The 25,410-nt window shown below is 43.8% G+C and overlaps 1 protein-coding gene across 3 annotated transcripts in view; it reads left to right on the top strand.

The window, feature by feature from the left end:
- Positions 1–1,738: 1,738 nt before the first annotated feature.
- The window catches only part of SEMA5A (semaphorin 5A), a 127,907-nt gene continuing 104,235 nt past the window's right edge, over positions 1,739–25,410 (top strand). For all 3 annotated transcript variants that reach the window (XM_033154101.1, XM_033154100.1, XM_033154102.1), the window contains exon 1: positions 1,739–1,857. The gene's annotated coding sequence lies outside the window, so the exon portion shown is untranslated. The remainder of the gene's footprint in view (positions 1,858–25,410) is intronic.

Genomic DNA, 25,410 nt, shown 5'->3' with positions numbered 1-25,410 from the left:
GAGTCTCATGCTCTTCCAACTGAGCTATCCACCTACCACAGAAGAAAGACAAGGGGGAAACAGACTGCTTCCCATGGATGTCAACTGGATTTCCTGGGCCTGGTTTGGACTGCCTGCATCCCCACATCCCACAATCTACTGAGTGATGAGACCTGCTGCTGCTTATGTACATATATTAACTCAGCCCAGCATACCTCACAGGGCTGTTGCAAATACAAGAGTGGGGCGTGAGGGGAAGCACAAGCAAGCTGGAGCTCCTGGGTGGGAAATCAAGAATATACAGCAAGTTGCAACAAATCTGGGCAGTTTCACAACTCTCAGCAAAACACATATATACATGCAAAATATTTTGTCCACCTCAAAAAACAAACAAACACCTTGTACAGCCTTTAGGAATGTTAACTTGCATTTGCCAATTCATTTTGCGTTATTCTTACCCACCCTCCTAAGCACACATACCTCTCTCTGTATATAAATAAATAACAGCCCATGGATGACAAGCCGACCAGCAGTGGTTGTGGGCAGCAGGACATAAGATCATTGAATTGTAGAGGCAGGAGGGACTTCGAGGCCCCTGCAGACAGTGCTGGAATCTCAACTAAAGCATGCAGGACAGAAAGCCAATCTGTTATGGAAAATCAGAGGCGATGCCAGTAAGAAGGAAACCGATTATTTCCAGGGAATTACTTTGGAAAAGTGAAACATATTGAAACCAGTCAACTGTGCTTCATTCTGTAAAGAAAGCAGCACACTTGGGTGTGAATTAAATCATGCCGACGCGAGGAAAGCGCTTTAACAAACCTGTCGTCCCCCCCCCCCCAATTCATCCATCCATCCAGCTTCTGCTGGTGCTCTGGGAGGGACTCCAGGTAGGAGTGTCAGCATCCCATCCTCCGATTGCCTAGCAACCGCGATCAAGTGACCTTAGCAACGGTGCCCTCTGGCCAGCGCCAAAGCCTTAGCGCTGGTATTTCCACGGGAAACTAACTTTCTTCAGAAATGTCTGATTGACTTTCTTTTTAAATGACAGCTAAGCATCTGGATGTGTTGGTGGTCTTGTCTCCTCCCCTCCCCACGATTCTACCGTCTGTCAGCGCCCCCCGGCTCCTTCCCAGGGGAGAAGGCTACCCCTCCCCGCGAAAGTTTCCTTCACGCCCTGAAACGGGGCAACCCTACTCCGCAACCCGCAGCACGTCTGAAGCCCGCGGGCGCGCTGCACGTGTGAGAGACGCACGCCTGGTCTCCCGCCCTCGTCGGTTCTCCGGGGAAGAAGGGAGCCGCGACGGGCACAAAGGCAGCAGACGTCACTCGCTCCTAGCCGGAGGGAGGGAAGGAGGTCTCTAACTAGCGCGCTGCGCGGACCTCGAGCGCGGAGGCGGAGCAGGAGGGCGGGCCAGGCCGCCCCTGTGGGCGGCTTCCCTGCGCGGTGGGCGAGCCCAGAGGGAGGGGCGGGAAAGGGGTCCGCCGGCTCCAGTTTCACCCTCGGGGGAGGAGCAGCGACAACCGCGGCAGCAGCAGCAGCAGCAGCAGCAGCAACTGGCCGCTCGCACATGCAGCAGCCTCCCCGCCGCCTCCCGCCGGGACCCCGCGCTGCCGCTCGCGCCCCGCTGATCCCGCTCCGGGCGGCATCGGACGGCGCCTCCCGCCAACTGCGCCGTCGAGGGACCGGCCGCCTCCACCCTTCCACCCCCGGAGCCTCGCGAGGATCCCCGCCGGGCGCTTTATGAGCGGGGAGGTCCGGCAAGCGCCGCCGTTGCTGCTGCCGGGACTGCCCCCGGGGCTCTCCGCAGCTGCCGTCGGATCTGCCCTTCGTCGACAACCACGCGGCGCGGGCCCCGCTATGGTGCTTCCCCTGGGGTGAGTAACAAGTTAGCAGCCCCGTCTCAATACATAATTTGGATTAGAGAATGGTAGAGTGGGAAGGTGCCCCGGGGGGTCATCTAGTCCAACCCCCTGCAATGCAGGCAATTTCTCGGGGGCCTGGGGAGGGCGGCTGCTCGTGGTATTCTTCGCGGGAAGCGGCGTCGGATCATTTCAGTTACCTTCCTTGATTAGTCGCAACGCAAGGCAAGCCCGGTAGATTTCCGCGGGGTTTACTCGTGAGTAGCCCTTCCGAGGATCGCTCGGTCGTGCGAGTGTTCAAGCTCGAAGAAGCCCCGCGGAGTTCGCTGGGGTTGCAAGCTTGGATTCCGTTGCCAGGTAAACGAGCGCGCTGGGCGGGGCGGGGGGGGGCTCTCGTTTTGAAAGGAAACTTGGCGCTCCCAGTGCAAACCTGCTCTCGACGGGGCGGAGGAAGGAGGTGCGGGAAGTAAGGGGCGTCTGGGAACGCAAAGCCGGCGGGAGGGCGGGGGCGTTGCGCGTCTCTGGCCGCGGATGTTGCGCGGTGACAGGCTGATCCGAGACGTGGAGACCTGTGCGCTGTGCGCCCTCCCGTCCTTCGTTTGTGTGGCGGGTTCCTCTTTGTGGGAGAACATATCGGAGCAGGGGGGAGCTGTTCGGGATGGGGAGGAGAAAGGAGAGGTCGCAAGGGGTCGTGTTTGTGCCCTGCACTCCGCTGAGGCTTAGGAGGTCGCGCGCCGTCGGTGTTCTTTTAACTCTGCCATTTGCTGCACATTCTGGACTCTTGCTTTGGAGTCGGGCAGGGGGCGCCACAAGGCTCTTTGGGCACCTTGTTGGGGGGGGGGGGGAAACACACGCCCCAAAACCAGATCGATTTGAGAGGGAAGGTGGTGGAGTCAAAAGCAAAAGGGTTTGCGCAGCAGATGTTCTCCATTAAGCAGAACCGTCCTTGATGTTATCTGGCACTTCTGATCTTTGAGGAAGGGAGATTTTGGCTGGCTAAGTTGCCTTTGAAGAATCAAGTTAAATTTCTGACTTGGCTTCTATGATGCTGTGCTCATTAAGCAAAAGGATAGAAACCTGTGCCTTGCATTTAGCAACTGGCCAGGAATTCCTTGCAGGCAACTGAGCAAGGATCCACTTGGGAGAAGGCAAATTTATTTTCTTTTTAGTATCCTACTGAGAGCCTACTAGCCTATGTTTCTATGCTGACCACAGGGGTTGGGGCTTCTTTTCTCTGGAAGTTTTTATTTTTCAGCCTAGTAACTTCTGTGAACTCACCTACAAGACAGCTTAAAAGAAGTTAGTAAGCTTAGGCTCTTTGGGGCTTATTCCTAGTGTTGCTGATTTGCCGTCTAAGACAACAAGCACCTAAAATCCTGTCCTATTTACTTCAGCCTGACAGAGCAAAGTGCCTTAGACCAAGTCACATCATCGGCTCATCTAGCGGAGTAATGTTTACAGAGGCTGGCAAGCAGCTGCCCATAGTTTCAGACAGGGAGCCTTTTCTAGCCTTCTCTTACCTGGAATCCACTACCTGTCTGGGAGTTTGAACTGTCTGGGCCCATTGACACGCAAAGCAGATGCACTGAGCTCTGGCCCTTCCTGCTGTCCAGAGCAGGCTTCCCCAAACTAAGGCCCGCGGGCCGGATGCGGCCCGAGGGACTCAGTTTTCTGGCCCATGGTGACCCCCCCACCCGCTCTTAGCGGCGCAGCGTGGCTGCCCACTTTCAGGTCAGCGGAGTGCCAGAAATAGCTTGTGCGCAAGTGTCATTTCCGGCGCACTTCTGGGTCTGTGGAGGTCCATGCACACAAGCTATTTCCGGTGCTCTGTCGACCCAAAAGTGCGCCGGAAATAGCGTGTGGGTGCACGGTCCCCCGCCCTCCGGCCCAATCGGCGCTGGAGGAACTGGCCCAAGGCCAGGTAAGTTTGGCGACCCCTGGTCCAGAGGAATCCGAGGGCATATGTTGCTATTATAACAATTCCATAAAATTCAAAGCCCTTTCCGTTTGCAGGTTGACTGTAGCCCATTTTATAGTCCTTTTTGTAAAACAGGCGTAGCACAGGTAAGCTAATTGTCAGGGATGGTAGGAGCTGTAATCTGGAGGGCAATAATAATAATAATAATAATAATTAATACCCCACCCATCTGGCTGGGTTTCCCCAGCCACTCTGTGTGGCGCCCAACTGAATATTAAAAACACACCTGATTTCGCCACACCTGTGTTTGCTTCCTATTAACTCAAATGATCCATTGGAGAACTTGCATCAAACATTAAATAAGAAGACATTAATGTTTATGAAAAACTATCACAGTAGCATGAAATTAATAATTCTAAAAAGAAGGATCCTTTTATCAAGAGTCCGTTTATCCTTAAAGGCTTTATAAAGCAGCATACTTTTGATCAGTCAACAGGAAAAGACTCAGGCAGGCCTTTCTTGGTTGCATTTTTTGGGGTCTTGGATGCAGTGTTAGAAACCAAGATATATGAGCTAGGCAATAAATCGCTCCTTAAACCAAGGTTACAGTCTCCAAAACGGAATGTCTAGTTGCCCTTTTGCGGCATGACAGCTCTAAAGTCTTATTTTTCAAATGATGGACTGACTCTGATTGATTCTCAGTTAAACATCTGGCTAGTTCAGATGACAACCTTGAGCCAGGTTAAGAGCTTTGAGAACTTAAAATAAGAAAAGTCACTTGATCCAAGGACTGTCCACATAAATATTGATCTATTCCAACCTCTTATTCTTAACGTTGATACAGACCATTCATAATGTAGAAATATTCTTCACAACTGTGAGCAGGCTAGTGGGCTGGGGTAAGTGAAGACAAGTGACAACAATTAACCATAACGTCGTTCCGTGCTTCTGTTCAGGCTGCACAGAAGAAGCATTTTGTTTCCTGAAATTCATTTTGATAGTGCAGATAAAATATAACTTGATGAATGGGGTGTGGTATTAGTGTGTGAAAACAGTCCAGATCCAGGGATCCCCAGGCATGCACCTCCAGGTGTCAGGTGCCTTCCTGGTGCCCAGGCATCTTCACTTGGTTGCAAGTGGCCAATAGGCAGGTGCAAAATGCACCCAGCACCTGGCTAATTTCAAACACTGCTTGGGTGGACTAGTTGGGATTTGGATGCTGCCATTTTAAAAGCCATGCTTCATTGTTTACATGTATTGTGAAGTTTAATAGTGAATTATTGCTTGCATATTATGCAGTGGAGTTTCAAGCCTATGTGTCTTGTGTCACCAAGCACAAGTGTTAGCGCATGCATGCACCCCAGTGGCTGGCTTTACGCTTGACTCCTGTATTCTCACTTGGTGGGTTCAGTTGTTGAATGATGAAGATGCCCATCTAGATATTGTCCATGTGTGGCTGTGACAAACAACTGCTTGTGAACTCTTGTCATGGAGTTGTGTCTGCATGCAGGACCTTGTTTGAATAAATGCCAGTACTTATTACCAGCACACAATTTTGTTTTTGTGTAATGTGGGAAATAACTTTTATTTATGAAACACCATCTGAAGCCAGAATACCAGTTGGGTTCTGCTTGCTCATAAAATAGGTATCTCCTCGTGTATGAGGCCCAAGAGACCCTTTTGATTTATTGGTCTTTAAATCTTCAGAGAATAACCTGCCGTATTGCGCAAATGGTCCCTATTGTGCCGAGTACTGAACTGATAAATGAGTATCAGATTGTTGCCAAGTGTAAATGCTAAGTTTAAACAGAAAAGAATCCTTATGGCATTTTAATTGACAGAAAATGTGCTGGTTCGTGTATCTCAGGAAACAAATTGATTAGGTAATTTATAAGTTTATATCTAGCCAATATCCTAATGTTTTCTAGAAGCAAATAACTGAACCTTTAAGAAATGAGTGGTTGTGGGGGTTTTTTGGTTTTTTTTTTGAGGGGTGGTTATAAGGATCACATATTTCTGAAGCGTTCAGATTTAAATAGCATTCTATTAAAGCAAACATGCTTGGGGCAGAATGATTCTTTTTTATATATGTCAAGCTGTATAATTCAAACAGCCCATTAGTGAGTTCCATGAAACATGAGGCTCACGCATTTGCAGATGGTGCTTGAGTTTTTGGATAGGTGGTAATTTAAATTTTATAATTTTCCCCCTTCTGGGCATATATTCTTGCAGTTTTTTGAATTAGCTGATGAGAAAACCACTGTATTATGTGTGCTCCTTCTTTCTCTGAAGCAGCTCAGAAATGCAAAGTACAAACTTTGTGCATGTTCAGCAGGATCGCCTCAAAGATTACAAATGGGACAAATTTGTTTTGCAAATAAACAGTGTCACCTTTTATTCTGTTATTTGAGCAGAGCGGAGATTTTTTTTAAATGCTCAATTTTCTGTAGGTCGTATTCAACTATGTTTTATTGATTGCAAACCCACTGAAAGGAACATGACTCAGTTGGGGCCATTAATTTCAATAGATCTACTCTGAGTAAGACATAGTTGACTGCCCCCCCCCCGTGGTTTTGTCTGATCTCTCTGCTACTTTTGTTTTACATCCCTTTAATATAACTACAAGTGGGAGCTGCAACAAACTGTTGCAGTGTGAAGCATTCCATTTTAGGAAGAAAGTAACGCTTTCCTTTTGGGCAGTGCATTACATTCTCCATCTCTTCCAGTTTTCATTCTTATTTCCCCAACAGATGCTCACTGTTTTATGGTCACTGAGTGTATTCAGGCCTCATTAGGCTATTTGGGATGGGTGGTTTGTTTTCTTTTGTTTTTTTAGAATTTTAGAATTGTAGAATTGGAAGGGACCCTGAGGATCATCTAGTCCAGCCCCTTGCAATGCAGGAATATGCAGCTGCCCCTTACAGGGATTGAACCTGAAACCTTGACATTATCGACACCATGTTCTAAGCAACTGAGCTCTTGAGCAAGTTCTTTGTTCCCTTAGATTTTCCCTCCTAAATATTTTTTTTTATCTCCTGCAGACATTGGAGTTGCTCTGAACATGCTGATACCTTCCTCTTGTTCCTCAGTAATGTTCACCACAAAACTGCAGGCACTCTGCGCTCAAGTTTGCTTTTGGAGGGAGTTGTTGTAATTTTAAATGTGCAATTATGTTAACTGCTATGGGAGGCTTTTACTCCAACAGTGGGGCATAAATGTTTCAAGTAAGTAAATAAATAACCAGCAAGCAAGGAGCACTTTGTTTTTGCATGGGCTTGGTCAGACATATAATTTCTGAGTAGGGTTAAGGGCCGGATCACACATGCACTGATGGATCTTAATGACCGCAGCATGGCTTACTTTCCATGATCTGGATGCGGTGCTTCTGTTAATGTGTGCTAGGCTGCATTAGCCGTTCAAGCACTTGCATGCCACTCCTGGCCATCTGCTGATGGCACCAGTGAATTGGGCCTGCGCTCTGAAGGCTCCTCACTCCCACTGCAGGCAACCATGGCAGAGTCAGGCATCCCATATGAGAAGCTCAAGGCTTCCCGTGGAAAGGGGGGCCCAGAGGCCAAGCCATGCACTGACAGAGGCAGAAGACACAGTTTGGTCCGAACTGAGTAGGATGAAGGAGGGAGGTTGTAGGGATGGGCAGTGGAGCAAGCAGGCTGGAGGCAGCACAAGGAGACAGCGAGCCAAATGGGCGAGGGACAAAGGTAGCCTGTTTCTCAGGCCAGAAAGCCATTTCCATGAGCTTTTATCCCCAGACCAACTTAGGGAGAGCCTGTGGCTTTTTGTGAATGATCCCATGCTGCAGTCTGGAGTATAGCCTTATTTGCCCTCCGCCTTTCATTCTGTCTCAGCCTCCAAGCCCCGTTTTGGAACTGCAGGCCTCGGGGTTTTCCAGGACCAACTCAACAGGCAGCACCAGCCACTAGACCAGGAGGCTCCTGATTTGAGTCCTGGCAGGTCTTGACAAAGTCTAACACTTAAGCTGAGTGCCTGATCAACATTATGAGCGCTGGTTGTATTGTCACATGACTAAGGCATGAAAATATTTTAATTGCTAAAGAAGATTCATGATTCTTATCCTCCCACACTCTCAAATGCGTCGGTATATGTATTTGTAATTATTTAATATGGCATTGGGCAAGACAAAGTGACAAACTAATTTAACAAATAATGATGATAAGATAAAAATACGCTAGAGAGAATCAATTGGCTTTTTCTCTTCCATGCTGCCCTCCTCCTTCACATTCTCCTGTTGTGAAATCGGCTATAAAACACAAGGCACATGGGTTTTGTCTTTTCCAATTTGTCTCTGCAAAGTATTGCTGACTTGAAAGAATGAGCGTTCTATCAGGCGTGCCAAAACATATTTCAAACTGACCTCTCTGTGACATACAGTTTTTGCCAGCTGTTCATGGTAGACTAGTTTTAAACATCTAGCCTGGAGCATTGCCGGATTGACCAGCCAAGAACAGGTGGCAGTCTGCTCTTCTGAATCCCTCCAAAAATCTGAGGAATCTTGGAGCCCGAACAGGCCTTTGCAGGTAAAATTAGGTGCTGAAGACACAGCCTTTCGCCAAGTTCCCCGCCCTGCCTGATAAGCTCATTCTCTTGTGCCCCTCAGCAAACAGCCCTATAACAGCTTTCGAAAGCTGCCCCAAGGAATCCTTGACTGCCAGAGCTGCTGATACACTTCCTGGGCAGATGGGCTTTTGCTATTCTTGAAAAGCAAGTGGCGAAGGAAGGCCCAAATGCTCCAGAAAAAAAGACATGCATTCCTTAAAAAATCTCCTCAATTGCCGCTGAAAATTAGTTCTTTGTAAAAATTGGGGTGTGAAGTTATGCAGGCAGATGGGGATTTCTGTACATTTGGGTCTCTCTTTGGGCAAAGGTTTTGTCTCTTTTGTAGGAAATGTATACTTTTTTTGTGTATTCTGCAATTTCCAGTGGTCCATGTAACTTATAAAGGCATGCCTTTCTCCTAATTGGCAATGTTAATTGCATCTTGATTATTGTGCCTTTATAGTATTTTTATGATTTATTTAAAGCTTTCTCACATTCACAGATCAATGAAAAGGGTGTTCCTGGCTTGCAATCTAAAATACATAGCACAAAAGGAAAGGGGAATGGCGGTGGAGAAAGAAAAAAACACACTTGGCCGCCAACTCTGAAAGTTACAGTTCTTATAATGACTAGCTAGGATGGGATAGTTCAGGAAGCTGCTGCTAGCTGACAGAGTAAAAGGCAGCGGGTCTCATGTTGTTTTTTCAAAAGTAATATAATATCTTAATTGTTTTATAATTACAGCTGGGGAAACCCCCACACCTTTTAAAAAGGAAAGGCAGACAAAAGGTCCTGGTGAATAAAATGTGGGGAAAGGAAAACTGGAGGGTGGCAGTGGGATCAGGGGGCTGCCGTGGAGGGAGGGAGGCGATGGAGGAGTTTTGGTTCAGACTGGCCCTTGAAGATTGCTTGTGGGTGGCTGCTATGTCCCCTTATGCTCTTGTGACTAAGGCCATGCTCTTGATCCGGAGAGGGGCTGGTGCTTCTCAGCTGTGGACTTCTTTTTTTTTTTTTTTATAAGATTTTATTATTTTCCAATAAAAGAAAAAGAGAACAAAATACAACATCAACACATAACATAAACATCAATAAAAACACAATAAACATTAAACATAATCAACAATAAACATAATCAACATTCAAAACAATAACAACAATAAAAACATAAAAATAACATATACAAACCTTAACCAGTATCTTTCTTTGAATATTTCTTGTTTCTAACTTCTCTGTTTGGGGACTTCCCCCGTTCCCTCCACTGTCTTCAAAAAACATATACTTCTTCAAGGTAGCTTTATATATTGTTCAATTCACTTTTACCCAAATTTTAATATACTTAGCTTTTACTTAGTCAAATATCTCAATAACTATGTATCTTATCTTAACAACCTATCTTAACATATTTTGACACATACATCTTTCACCTAACAACAGTTCCTCTTACCATTCATATCTAACACATATCTATCAAAGCCGATGTTCTGTTTAATTCTGCTCAAATATTCAGTTTAACTGATTTAACTAAATAGTCTTTAAATTTTTTCCACTCCTGCGACGCCTTCCCCTCCCTCTGGTCCCGGACTCTGACGGTCAGTTCTGCGAGTTCCATGTATTCCATCATCTTCATCTGCCATTCCTCCACCGTTGGTATCTCTTCACCTTTCCATGTTCTCGCCAATAAAATTCTAGCTGCTGTTGTGGCATACATGAAAAACACTCTATCCTGACTGGGTATCTCTTCATTGGTTATGCTCAGGAGAAATGCCTCTGGTTTCTTACAAAAGGTAACTTTCATTACCTTCTTAAGCTCATTGTAAATCTTATCCCAGAAAGCGCTTACCGCTGGGCACAACCACCACATATGAAAAAAGGTACCTTTCGCATGTTTACATTTCCAACATACATCTGACATTTTGGTATTCATCTTAGCAATCTTAACTGGTGTCAAGTACCATCTATAAACCATTTTCATTATGTTTTCTCTTAAACCATGACAAGCAGTAAATTTGATACCTTTTTGCCACAATCTCTCCCAGTCATCCATCATAATATTATGTCCTACATCTTTTGCCCAATCTATCATTGAGGATTTAACCAGTTCATCTTTTGTATGCCACTCTAGCAGAAGGTTATACATTTTGGAAAGGTTTTTGAAGTTCGATTCTATCAGTTCTGTTTCCAGTTTTGATTTTTCTACTTGAAAACCAACTTTTTTGTCCATTTTAAATGTTTCATAAACCTGATAATAGTGCAGCCAGTCGGGGACCTGACTTTTTACTTGATCATAACTTTTTAGCTTAAAGGAGTCCCCTTCCTGCTGCAATATGTCCATATATCTTAACCAGTTTGCAGACATATTCGGTCTCTTATATGCCTTGGCCTCCACTGGAGAGATCCATCTAGGAGTCTTTCTCTCTAACAAGTCTTTGTATCTAGTCCAAACCTGATATAGGGATTTTCTCACAATATGAGACTTAAAAGTTCTGTGGATTTTAACCTTGTCATACCAAAGGTATGCATGCCAACCAAACATATTATCATGTCCCTCCAAGTCCAACACATCAACGTTCTCTAGTTTAAACCAATCCTTTAACCAGCAAAAGGCCGCAGCTTCAAAATAAAGCCTTAAGTCCGGCAGGGCAAAGCCTCCTCTGTCTTTAGAGTCTGTTAAAATCTTGAATTTTATTCTTGGCTTTTTGCCCTGCCATATAAATTTCGATAGGTCCTTTTGCCATTTTTTAAAACAGTCTAGTTTGTCCAAAATTGGTATGGCTTGGAATAAGAACAGCATCCTTGGTAGGACATTCATTTTAACCACTGCTATTCTTCCCATTAACGACAGTTTAAGTCTTGTCCAGATCTCCATATCTTTTTTTATCTCCATCCACAATTTTTCATAATTATCCTTATACAGGTTCAAGTTCTTGTTTGTGAGATTGATACCTAGGTATTTTACAGATTTGACAAAATTGAGGCCTGTGGCTTCTTGAATTCTTTGGATCTGTTCTGCACTCAGATTTTTACCTAAAACTTTGGTTTTCTGCTTATTTAATTTAAAGCCAGCTACAAGTCCGAATTGTTCAATTAATTCCAAGGCTCTGGGGACACTGCCTTCTGGTTCTTGCAGGGATAGCATCAAATCGTCCGCGAAGGCACGTAATTTGTATTCCTTCTCTCCCACTTTAATTCCTTTTGTCTGTTTATCTTTCCGAATCATATTCAGAAGGACTTCCAGGACCGTAATAAAAAGTAAAGGGGAGATAGGGCACCCTTGTCTTGTTCCTTTCTCTACTTCAATCTCCTCCGATATCACACTGTTTACAATAACTTTTGCTCTTTGTTCTGTGTAAATGGCCTTAATGCCATTTAAGAATTTTTCTCCAACTCCCATCTTTTCCAAATTCTTTTTCATAAATGTCCAGGATACTTTGTCAAAAGCTTTCTCTGCGTCCACAAACAATAGTGCTGCATCTGTGTTTATGTCTCTCTCCAGTTTTTCTAAAATGTCCACAATAATTCTCGTGTTATTGCTTATTTGTCTTCCTGGTAAGAAACCTGCTTGGTCTCTATGTATATGATCTTTCAACACTCTTTTCAACCTTGTAGCCAAAACATTTGCAAAGATTTTATAATCCACATTCAAAAGGGATATTGGACGATAGTTTTTCATTAGAGTCTTATCAGTATCTGGTTTTAAGATCAGTGTGATAAAGGCTTCTTTCCACGTCTCTGGTGCCCTATCTCCTTCTAGTATTCTATTGCAAATTTCTCTTAACGGCTGTGATAGCCAGTCTTTCAATATCTTGTAATATTTTGCTGTTAATCCATCCGGTCCTGGAGCCTTCCCCAGTTGCATGTTGTTTATTGCATCTTCTATTTCTTGTGTCGTTATTGGGTGGTTGAGAATTGTTAGTTTTTCCTCTGGGACCTTTTGCAATCCGTTCTTCTCCAGAAATCGGTCTATCTCTACTTCATCTATCTTCTCCTCCTTGTACAGTTGTTTATAGAATTTCTGAAAGCACCATCTGATTTCCTCCGGTTTCTCTACATTTTTTCCATTTACTACCAATTTACTGATGACATTTGCCTTTTGTCTTTTCTTTAATTGCCAAGCTAGTAGTTTTCCACATTTATTTGCAGACTTCCGGTTAGGTGCCGAGTCAATGGCGGACGGGAGTCCGACGGCTCCGTCCTCCGTTAGGCGATAGGGAGCTCCGTGCCTGCGCCACGGGTCCCTTAAAGCCACGGGAAGAGCGTCCCGTGGACCGACGGCTTCGTGGGTCCCAGACGTGCTGTCTCCGCTCCTGATTTACCCTCGTAAGGGGGAGAATCGGGCGAGCGGAGCCCCAGCACGGGACTGAAGAAGCGGCTGCCTGCGGAGGATCAAAGCAGCGATCCCGCCAGACCTGAGCACCCGGCACTTCCTACATAGAAACTTCCAAAGAAACTCTGTAAGTCAAAAATTTGGATTATTTTACAAGTTTAAAGAGCACTGCTTGCAGAGGAAACTCCAAAAGGAAGCCTGTTCCCTTTGAACTGTTTGCGCGAGCTTGGTAGCGTTAAAGGATCAAAGCCGCGGCTAACGGGAAAGTTTTGCGAACTCTGCCAAACTTTTTAAAAGTGATTTAAAAGTTGTTTAAAGTTTGTTTAAAGATCCAAAAACAGTTGATAGGGCAAAAGAAGAAGCCCCTCACCCTCTGGATTAGGATTCCGGGTCAGTAGCGGGCTGGGATATATTGTTGCCATTTTTTCTTTGTTGGTGTTCCAGTGTTACAGTGACTGTTTACCAGTGGAGATACTTTGACTCTTTTACAGCCAGATACAAGCTACTTTAAAGACTTGGTGGTTACACTGCAAGTGAGAAAACAGTTACTGGCTTGGGCTATTTAAAATAGACTCTTCTTGGCTTTAAGGAATTTACAATTCTGAAAAATCTGAACTCTTTGCCTAAAAGTTGGATTAATGGACTATTATGGACTCCTGGCTCAGCAGCCTCTTTGTTCTCAGAAAGTTAGCTGCAGGCCACCTGGTGTTTACTTTTGGGACTGTTGGTCTTCTGCTGTGAATGTCTGAGATTGTTACTATAGCAACTGGAGTGACCTTGAGATTACAGTTACAGAGCCCACAAGGAATGGAACTTAGATCTAAAGGAACTGGCTCTGAAAAAAGGAAAGGCTCTGTTTCCTTAACTCTTCAGGAACAAATGGAGAAATTGGCTGCAAGTGTGGCAGAAATTGCAGAAGGCTTGAAAAGTGTCACCGAAGGGTTGAAGCAAACACAAGAATCGGTGAATGCTATTGGTGCATCAGTGAATACAACAGTTAACTCTGCAATAGAAAAGCTCCAAGTGGATATTAAGGCCGATATTAAAGCCTCCACCCAAACGTTAGAAAAATCGATTGGCCAAATTGAGGAAAACGTAAGAAAGAACAGAGACGAAATTAATAAAATTGGGCAGGAGGTGACCACGTTAAAAAAGGACTCGGAGGAAATTAAAGTGGTCAGAGAAAAAATAAAAAAGGTGGAGGAAAAATTGGACAATTTGGATTTGGAGCAGATCGAAAATATTGGAACACGACAGAGGACTGTGGAAGAGTCTCTTGCTTTTCTGCAACTACATCAGAGAGAAGGAAACCTAAGAATAAGGGGTCTTCCAGAATTGGAGGGGGAAGACCTGAAAGCCTATATTGTGGAACTATTCTCGACTTTTTGGGAGTTAGAAGAGGTAAACGTCTCAGCACGCATAGTGAAGGCCTTCAGATTTGGACCAAGAGGTTCCAGAGGAAAGAAAAGCACTAAAACAGTCAGTGACTGTTTGATTGTGCTACACGATAGACACGACAGAGACTATTTTCTGGATTTACACTACAGAAACAACCTGGTGGTACAGCAGAATAAAGTAATTTTTTACAAGGATATCCCCAGATTCTTTTTAGATAAAAGAGCTCCCTATAACGACCTGGTGACGGAGCTAAGAAGAAGAAAAATCTCCTTCAGTTGGGAATTTCCAGAAGGCCTGGCATTCACGTTTGAAGGGAAAAAGATAAGAATAAGGTCCTTGGCGGATAAGCAAAAGTTTTTGGACAAGCATCTGGAACATTTCAAAGGAACTCCATTGGATCCAGCACAGCTTTACAAGTTTCCAGAAGTATTTCCACCACCGCCGGGACCACCAGGACCAAGCCAAGATCCAGAACAAGATAAGAAAGGACAGGCAACTGGAGGAGAGGAATAAACAAAGAAATGGCGCTCAAGTTAATGACTTGGAACGTTCGGGGATTAAATCAGAGACCAAAGAGACGCAGAGTGTTTTACAGCATAGAAAAGAAGAATTTGGATATAATATGTCTACAGGAAACCCACATAGTTCGGCGTCACAGAAGATTGCTACAGAACAAAAAATTAGGCCAAGAGTTCATATCATCGGATAAGGTCAAGAAGAGAGGAGTAGTGATTTATGCAAAGGAGAAATATAGCCCAAGACAGCTATTTAAAGATGAAGAAGGGAGATACATCGCAATTGAAATTAATGTACAAGGCGAAAAATTTTTGATTCTGGGACTTTATGCACCAAATGATGGAAAGTCGATTTTTTACAAAAAAATCCATGATTTGCTGTTGGATTATTTGGACTATAAGGTAGTTTGCCTTGGAGACTTTAATGGGGCAGTTTCCACATTAATGGACAGATCTCAAAGAACAAAATTAACAAATGATGGGAAACTCCCAAAGACTTTTTTTGAAATGGTGGACAATTTGAATTTGGTAGATTCTTGGAGATTAAAAAATCCCACAGAAACAGAGGCAACGTACTTCAGCGAATCTCAGCAGTCATGGTCGAGGATAGATTATATCTGGATCTCGAATGAATTGGCTCCAAAATTACAAAAAGCAGAAATCGGTCCTAAAACGCTTTCAGACCATAATCCGGTACAGGTAAACCTAAAAATGATTTCCAAGGATTCTTTCAGGTGGAGAATGGATGATGCATTGATGAGAGATACCAAGCTAGTAGAAAGAGCGGCGAAAAAGATGAAAGAATATTTTCAAATTAATTGGAATTCAGATGTGGAGAAAAGGATTGCCTGGGATGCAAGTAAGGCGGTAATGAGAGGATTCCTCATTAGTGAAAAGGCAAAAAAGAAGAAACAACAAAGTGCAGAGATGGAGAGACTGTTGAAATTAATCAAAGAAAAGGAAAAAGAACTAAGAGGACATCCCAGATGTGTTAAAATCCAAAAAGAAATCAAATACTTGCAATCCCAATACGCGAATATCATGAATCAAGACATCGAATGGAAAGTGAAAATGATGAAACTCAGCTGTGGACTTCTCTTTGTTTACTTCAGCCGCTTTCCAACTGCCCTGGTAAATGCCAGGGCTCTTTGGAGACTGGTCCACAGTGACTCCATCAGAGCAGGTCTTTGGGGCAGGGGTCCTGGCAGAACGAACAAGAGAGCTCTCAAAACGCAGCAGGGGTGGCTGACCACATTTTGAATTAAGTGTGGTAATATGCATTCCCTCCTGCCATGAGACCAGTAGTTCCAGAGGCTAAAATTACCTGACTGTGCCATTGCTCATCCGCAAGATTATGGATTGGAAGATCAGTAACAGCAGATGGATTTCCAGGAAAAATGGTTTGCTCGCCAGTTTTCCTTCTCCAGGCTTTAGCTGCAGTCCAGAGAAATGTTGGGTATGCTTGCGGTTGGGGCATTCTCATTTCACACAGGGTGTTGTTGGCTCTGTGAACTTCATTCCGGTGGTGCACAGCGTGTCTGGGGATTTGTAGTTGAAGACGGGATGGCACATCCATTGCATTCAATATTCATATTGATTTGAATTGTATTTTTATTGCTGCTTTTATTTCATGAATTGTGTTGCATTGATTGTAATGCAATAAAATACAATAGAGAAGCAATAAAAATGCAATTAGAAATCATACAGCATCTAGCACAGCACATTAGAATTGCTGCAACAGGCAGAAAAATAATTAAGTGCCCCCCACAAGACAATCGGCAATTTTCAGAGGGGCCCATGAGGGGGAAAAGCATGGGAACAACTGCCCCCGGGTGTATCAGAAGCCTCTGCAGCCACAACAGAGTTTACTTGGCAGACAGGCTGGTAAGGAACATGTTCTCCTGGAGTACATTTGCTGTCTACTGGCCTTTCCTCAACCTGGTGCCCTCCAGCTTGGGCTGATGGGAGTTGTAGCTGAAAACATCTGGAGGGGCAGCAGGGTGAGGAAGGCTGACCTAGGCTGCCTCCAGGCCACCAACACTCAAGCAGGCAAGCGGAAGGGCAGGGCAAATCTGGTTTGGACACCATTTTTTGTGGGCAGAGATGAGTATGGATTTCTTCTTGCGGTTTCATTGATCCTAGCCTCTGCATGTAATATTTGAAGGAACTTTAGCGACACAATTGAAATGGGAATGATAACGCTTGTGGTTGAAATGTGACAAACTTCTGCACCATTCTTTTTCCTTTTTCCTTTTACTGTGGAATTTATCAATGTGTTTCTTTTCTTTTTTGCTATACCCCCTTTTATTTCTGTTGCCAAATAATGTGCGCAAATAATGCAGGTGACGTGGTTTCTCAGGAGCGCCCATATCTGCGGTTATTTTAAACTACAGGTGCTGAATTCTGACAATGTTTTGCAGTATACTCCTATCCCTAACACAGAAGTGGGCAACCTCATGCTGGATGTGGCCCCTCCAAGCCTCCCTAACTGGCCCTCAGCAGTCTTCCCAGGCCAAGCTCCTCCCCCCCCCCCCCCGCTCTGCTTCCCACTCACCCTGAGTTTGCTTTCTTTGTTTTCTTTGCTGGATGATGATGTCCCTTGCTTATCTGCCTGGAGGATGTGTGTAGAAACAAAGGTGGGATTTACCTTCATTGCTCCACCCACTTTTGCCCTGGCCACACCCCTGGGAGGTAGTGCAGATGGGAATGAAAAAGGTTCCCCACCCATGCCAAAGACAGGTGTGTTCCTTCTCAAGGACCCAGTTAGCCTGGAACAGGAGGCCTTCAGTAGGGCTTGTTACATTTATATACGTACTGCCTTTATCTTCCAAGGAGTTCAAGGAGTTCATTTCACCCCCCTAATGAAGCTGGCTTGTGTGGCACCTAGGCAAGGCCAGAGGCAAAGCTCCAGACCTCGCCGGGAGTTCTAGTGCCAAGATTTTTGGGGTTTGGATCCCAGCTCTGACATCCCAGCCAGATCCTGGAGATCATCCAGAGGAGAGCTGTTGGCCATCTTGAAGTTACAGAGGCCAAGAAACCAGGCATTTATCGCCACTGATCCCATGCTGTGGAACTCACTTTAGACTTTCAGGTGTCTCTGGAAGACTTTTTTAGGCCAACAGGCCTTTGCAGCTGTTGATCAGCCTGCCACTTGAATGATTATTTTCTATTGTTTTTATTGGCGCTTTATGTTTAACTGTAAACATGTGTTGCTGCTGTACAGCCACTGTTCAAAATTACCCAGGCACCAAGAGCATTAGGCACCTTTTTTTTAAATTAAATAATTCTTTTTTGGTTAAAATCATAAACACACTTACATATACCTCACGTACATTTTACATCTTCTAGAATATATACATCTAATTTCTATTACATTCACACATACTTAAACTTCCAATTATCCTCTTTGCATTTTGTATTATTACATTTGTATATTGTACAGTTATGTATATCAATTATTTCACAGATTTTTCTTCCTCTTATTTCTTTTCATCTATATCCAGGTTCAGTCAATATCTGCCTTTAGGATTCTGTTTATACCATTACTCTCTAGGTATTCTTTAAATAAACTCCATTCTTTCCATACAGTTTGTTTCGTTTGTCCTCTTATTTTTCCAGTTGTCTTAGCTAATTGTAAATATTCTAACATTAAGTTTTGCCAATCTGTCATGGTTGGTACGTTTTGGTTTTTCCAATTTCTAGCTATTAGAACTCTTGCTGCTGTTACGCCATACATACATAATACTCTTTCTTTTTTCTTTATTTCTTCTGGCAAGATACTTATTAAGAACATTTCTGGTCTTTTTTTGAATGGACATTTTATCATTTTTTTGAGTTCTTCATATATATCATCCCAGTACTTACAAATAGGAGGACACGTCCACCACATATGTTTATATGCCCCATTTTCTTTACTACACCTCCAACATAAAGGGGATCTATTTCTATACATTTTTGCCAATTTTTCGGGCGTTAGATGCCACCTATACATAATTTTTAAGGTATTTTCTCTTAAGATTGTAGCAGGCTGTAAATTTTATATCCTCCTGCCACAATCTCTCCCACTGTTCCATTAATATGTTGTAGCCTAGATCTTGGGCCCATCTTACCATCACAGCTTTTACCTGTTCCTCTATAAGCTCCCATTCTAATAATATGTTATATATACGTGAGGTGTATTTCCCTTTACTCTGGAGTACCTCTTTTTCAAATTTTGATTTTTCTTTTGCTAGACCCATTTTTTTTAATCTATTGTGAATCTTTGATATAGTTGAAAGTACTGCAGCCAATCAGTGAGATGTTCTTTAATTTCTTCATATTTTTTCCAGATATAATTCATTTTCTTTTTCCTCTAGTAATGTCTGGTATATGGCTTGTCCTCCTTCCATATTTACTTTTTTAATTGTTATTACCTCTATTGGTGATGTCCACAGTGGTATTTTGGGTTCTAATATACCTTTAAATTTTGCCCAAATTAAGTACTGTATAATGATTTTCGAATTAAATGATTAAGGAAACCCTTGTGGACTTTGACTTTTTCATATAGTAAATATTGGAGCATTAGGCACCTATTGGCCACTTGTGACCAAGTGAAGATGCCTGGGTGCCAGGATGGCACCTGATATCTCCACCATCTGGGGATCATTGGATCTGGACTGTTTTCACACACTAATGCCACATTCTGTAGAATTCTATCAGTTATATATTATAATAATAGGGGAAAGTGCATACAAAAATGTATATATTAGTTAAAATAACATACAAAAATGCATTATAGCAGGGGAAAATATATGAAAATTTTCATGCAAACATTTTTTAAAAAATGCAAACTTTTTTTAAAAAAATGGCAAATTGATGTGGAAATGTGACAAATTGAATTTGAGATTGGAGAAGTGATAATCTGAGAGAAACCCAAATGGATAGATTTGTCCAACTATTAGCTTGTTTGGGCAGGCAGGGTTGGGTGGGAGCCACGCAGAGACTCATCCCAAGGGACACCAGGGCATAGGAGGTTCCCAGTTCAAGTCCTGGCTAATCCTAAAATGCTTCAAAACTGCTGCACCTATTTATTGGCAAGAGATTACACCTGCTTTTGGAATTATTTGGGCAGCCTCTGAAGGGGGGGGGCGTCTGCCACAGTTCCGTTGTCCCTGGGGGATCTGCCCAAAGGTGAACTTGCCAATAATAGCATATTTCAAAATGAGAGGGCTGGATCCAGAACCAGGTTTCTGAAATTTCACATAAATGTGCCAATATTTGTCCTCCTAGTTGCTCCTGAAGAATAGTTAAAATTTAAGCAGACAGGAAATCAAGATAAGACCTATCCAGTACTATGATAACATTAGCAGCTGTTATAGTTATTGGGTTATTTTGTATTTAAGAATAGACCCTTTCTGATGTTAGGCAAGCCAATGCAGAAGATATCACTCTATATACAGAAACGTTCTTTGTGAAAGGACACAATAGAACAGAAGTATTCATTTTAATTGCAAAAATTACAGTGCTATCTGCTGTAAACACTGTTATCGGCTTATCAGTTTCCACAGTATTTTAAAGTCCTAATATTAACTGTGTAGGACTGAGTATCTTTGTTTGCAAATGCATCCATGGGTGGAATTGTTCTGTTGAAAACTGGGGGCGTATAAAGACATACACAGAGACAGCAGTCAGGTTGCTGTGGAGCTGCACTCCGTTTTGTTTTGGCCAAGCCCACAATGATTCTTGCAGGACTTGGCTTGGGGGGGGGGGGGGAAATGCAGCTAATTTCCAACAGAAGGTAGCTTGGCTCAGCACAGATTGGAGTGCCTTTGTGACATCCCAACACTACCTTAAAAAATATTTTTAAGGCCCCAAACAAATGTTTAATAGGATAAACTTGCAAGAAGTATATATAAAAAGGTTGACACACAGTGTTAGAAACTCAGATATATAAGCAAGGGGCCAAATGGCTCCTTAAACCAAGGTTACAGTTGGCAAAGCAGAATATTTAGTTGCCATGTTGGGGCAAGACGGCTCTAAAGTCTTATTTTTCAAATGATGAACGGACTCTTGATTGATTATCAGTTAAACATCTGGCTAGTTCAGATGACAATCTTGAGCCAGGTTAAAAACTTTGAAAACGTAAAGAAGAAAAGTGACTTTCCAGGGACAATTCTGGATGGCTTTGTTTGATAACATTTATGTTTTGCTTGTGTAATAAACAAAATCTGCTCTTATTCCCTTATGGGGTACACAAGAGCCCTTGTAGAGTCCTTTGCAGGTTTTCTATCGGTAGGAGTAAATAACAGAGGCCAACCAGAGAATATTCAGAAGCAAAGCAGCTACGAAGCTTGATCTTTATTGTTCTGTTGCAACATGGTGCTTCCCCTACACACAGGAGAGCAGGCCTGGCCTTATATAGAAATTTGAAATTGACCACACTGGAGTTCAAGACCACCCCCAGAAGCATCACACATACATCACAGAAGAGGTGCAGCCCAAAGCCCACCCCCCAGATACATCACACCTTGTTGTTCAGTCGTTCAGTCGTGTCCGACTCTTCGTGACCCCCTGGACCAGAGCATGCCAGGCACTCCTGTCTTCCACTGCTTTCTGCAGTTTGGTCAGACTCATGTTGGTAGCTTCGAGAACACTGTCCAACCATCTCGTCCTCTGTCGTCCCCTTCTCCTTGTGCCCTCCATCTTTCCCAGCATCAGGGTCTTTTCCAGGGAGTCTTCTCTTCTCATGAGGTGGCCAAAGTACTGGAGCCTCAACTTCAGGATCTGTCCTTCTTCTAGTGAGCACTCAGGGCGGATTTCCTTGAGAATGGATAGGTTTGATCTTCTTGCCGTCCGTGGGACTCTCAAGAGTCTCCTCCAGCACCATAATTCAAAGCATCAATTCTTCGGCGATCAGCCTTCTTTATGGTCCAGCTCTCACTTCCGTACATCACTACTGGGAAAACCATGGCTTTAACTATACGGACCTTTGTCGGCAAGGTGATGTCTCTGCTTTTTAAGATGCTGTCTAGGTTTGCCATTGCTTTCCTCCCAAGAAGCAGGCGTCCTTTAATTTCGTGACTGCTGTCACCATCTGCAGTGATCATGGAACCCAAGAAAGTAAAATCTCTCACAGCCTCCATTTCTTCCTCTTCTAAGGAACGGCTTAGGGAGCTGGGTATGTTTAGCCTGAAGAGAAGGTTAAGGGGTGACATGATAGCCATGTTCAAATATATAAAAGGATGTCATATAGAGGAGGGGAAAAGGTTGTTTTCTGCTGCTCCAGAGAAGCGGACACAGAGCAATGGATTCAAACTACAAGAAAGAAGATTCCACCTAAACATTAGGAAGAACTTCCTGACAGTGAGAGCTGTTGGACAGTGGCATTTGCTACCAAGGAGTGTGGTGGAGTCTCCTTCTTTGGAGGTCTTTAAGTGGAGGCTTGACAGCCATCTGTCAGGAATGCTTTGATGGTGTTTCCTGCTTGGCAGGGGGTTGGACTGGATGGCCCTTGTGGTCTCTTCCAACTCTAGGATTCTATGATTCTATTTGCCAGGAGGTGATGGGACCAGTGGCCATGATCTTAGTTTTTTTTGATGTTGAGCTTCAGACCATATTTTGCGCTCTCCTCTTTCACCCTCATTAAAAGGTTCTTTAATTCCTCCTCACTTTCTGCCATCAAGGTTGTGTCATCAGCATATCTGAGGTTGTTGATATTTCTTCCGGCAATCTTAATTCTGGCTTGGGATTCATCCAGTCCAGTCTTTCGCATGATGAATTCTGCATATAAGTTAAATAAGCAGGGAGACAATATACAGCCTTGGAGGATGGTATCTGGTTACACACAGCTATTTTTCTAGAAAAAGAGGTTCCGAAACTCACCATGAATGTTTCCCTTGCTCTCTTATAAAGACAATGCAGCCCACATGAGAAGTGCCAGAACTGAGTTCTGGTGAGTTCCAGCTGAAAAAAGCGCTGGTTACATGACTTTTCAGGGTAGCATCTATTTCCGCATAGTTAAGGTTTGCCCACAAGTGGGGTGGTTCAGCTTGTGTCCATGTAAGAGACTGGTTGGGTTCTGAACATGCCTGGCCCAAATGGAAGAAAAATGGAAAGACAGATGTGAGCTCCTAAACTAGAAGTTGGTGTGCCTAGATTGCAGGCCCCTTTAGTTGTTGCAAATGCAGCGAGCTTTAACGGGGTTTTGTGACCTTTCCTGTCAACTTTAATATCTGTCATTGACACCTATGTAACAATGGCAGTAGTTAAAGGTGGTCTTAGTGTCTGTTTGCTTATGCCAAGATCTCTATCAGCATGGATTTGCCTATTGTGCACATGCAGAGAGAGCCGATAGTCCCCTTTCTTTTGGAGAGGCTGACACTGACCGAATGTCCTGATCCAGCAAAAACCCACAGGGAAGATATTTAGCCAGTGGACGCCTTGTCTGCACTGAAGTCAATGGAGGCAGGAATGTTAAGCAGCTGTGTAATTTTCTTTGTATGATCGGAATCTGATTAGACAAGTCGGAGTGGGAGAAAAAAACAAAGTTGCATTGTGAAGGCTAATTTATGCAGCCGAGGCTCACGCGCACACCATCAAGAGTTATGATCTCCATGGAATAGTGTTGTTGTTGCGACTCACTTCTGTGGCGTTTTGGTGCCTGCGCTTTTGTCATTTCTAGACATGCGTAATGTTAGAAACAGCACAAACAGGGGACCCGGGGGGAAGCGATCTCAATATTGCCTGCAGTGCAGAGAAAAGATATTTCAGGCTGTGAGTATGCTTCAATTCTGCAAGAATTAAAGGGAATGTGAAATTGGAAGTAGACTTTTGTCTAAAGCCATCCTTGTGTATGTGGAAGGCAACTTCCACGCATAGGAGGGCTGTTTTACATAGATTCATAGAATTGTGGAGTTGGAAGAGACCCTGAGAGTTATCTAGTCCAATCCCCTGCAAAACAGGAATCTCAAAATGTTGTGCTACAACATTGCCTGAGAAAAATTGACGTTGATCCAAAGAGTTCTTCCACTTACAAACCTCTGAAATGGTTAGGGATGGGGATCTGCCTGAACCTGCATCTCCCAGGTTCTCCATTCCATTTCAGATGATCTCCTTCTGGTCCCACCAACACCTGATATAAGGCAAATGGGTCCCCAAGGGAAGTAGGCGAGCATCCTCTCCTGGCCCCCAGAGAGGCAGACCTGCTCCCTAAGTCGCTTTTTCTTGCTCTTCTTCTTCTTCTTCTTCTTCTTCTTCTTCTTCTTCTTCTTCTTCTTCTTCTTCTTCTGAAAGTTAGAGGAACTTTGTTTGAAACCAGAGCTTAAGGCACCAGATAGCTAAAAATACATTGCAGTGACTTGGGGAATTCTGACATCCATGTCCAGCTCTTTCAGGGTGGGCTTACACCACCACTCTTGAATTGCAACTTATTACCAAACTTAAAACCATGGAGAGACCTGGTCTGAATAGAGACATTGAATTTTTATCTCATTATACACGACAAAGCTATTTTTAGGTCTACCACACCTATCAGCCAGTCCCCCATTCCCACCACCCTTCTGAGTAATACCCCTCCCCACACTCTCACTATATATAAGGGTCTGGTGACTTCTGTTTCAGTGTATCTGAATAAGTGTGCATGCACATGAAAGCTCATACCAAGAACAAACTAAGGTGCTACTGGAAGGAATTTGTTTTATTTTGTTTTGACTACCACTCCTAGAGGGGGAGAAATTCTGTATGCCACCCCTGCCCCTGATTGGTAGACCCCAGTGACACAATGCTGCGTGATACAGTGTGCTGCCACCAATTTCACACCTGCCACAGTTTTAAATACAGTTTTAAATACGGTATGCTCAAATCAGGTTTGTAAGTTAGAGTTTGACACATTTGGGGAAGTTCTTTTCACATTTTAAACTCCTCTTCTTCCTGTACAGAAATGCCTCTTTGGTCTGAAGGCCTCTTGACACACAGCATTGCTCCCTTTCATCCCCCTTGTCCTCCATTTGTGTGAGCAGTTACAGCATGACCACTTTCTCTAGCTTCCCTCTTTCTGGTCTCCACAGGGTGAAACTTTTAAGGTCAATTTCCCCAGTTCCTGGTCTGTGTCATTCTTAATCAAAGCGTTAGCATGCGCACCAGTACAGACACCTGCCCTTTTGAAGAATGGTGCCAGCAGAGAGAGAGAATGTCGGAGGGGGTGAGAAACTACACTGGGGAAATTGACAAAATGTTCTGCTTCACTTGACTCTTTGTGTGTGTATGTAGAATCCCAAAGGGGAAGAGTTAAACATTGTCAGATTGAGACTTCTGCCTCAGGGTCTTTGGGCCCCATGTTGGGCAAAAGATTCCTGTAAAAAAATGATTTAAATCTAGTCTTACTGACTAGTGATTTAAATCAATTTGATTTAAATCAAATCCATCCTGCTACATGAACCTTGGGGAACCCTTCCAACTCTGCAGTTTTAGAGTCTATGACGGAATTGCCTGGAGTTCTAGCCTCAGGGAGGCGAGGGAGTATCTTCACCTGCAGTAAGCAGAGTTGTGCTGGTGATGTTTGAAGAAGGAAAAAAACAATTCACAGTAACTGAAGTGGAGAAAGATTCCAAAGTCTTCCTTATCAGTGCTTGAAATGGCGTATGCTCGGTTTGGTCTCTTGTCCCCCTCATGTCTTCCTGAGTTGAGGTTTCTTTGGTCTCACTCCCTCATTGCAGGGCTGCACTAGACTACTCGCTTGTTACATTATTCTGAATGCCATTGTGTTGCTTCAAGGGAAGAGATTTTCATCTCTTCAGGCTTTTGTGTAGCTAGATTGCAGTGCTGAAGGGCACTGGTGGCCAGCTCAGAATGGCAGGCTGGAG

Source organism: Lacerta agilis, chromosome 7 (genome assembly GCF_009819535.1).
Source record: "Lacerta agilis isolate rLacAgi1 chromosome 7, rLacAgi1.pri, whole genome shotgun sequence".
Classification (NCBI taxonomy): domain Eukaryota; kingdom Metazoa; phylum Chordata; class Lepidosauria; order Squamata; family Lacertidae; genus Lacerta; species Lacerta agilis.
Note: the sequence above shows the minus strand (reverse complement) of the source record. Positions and strands in the feature narration are given on the sequence as shown.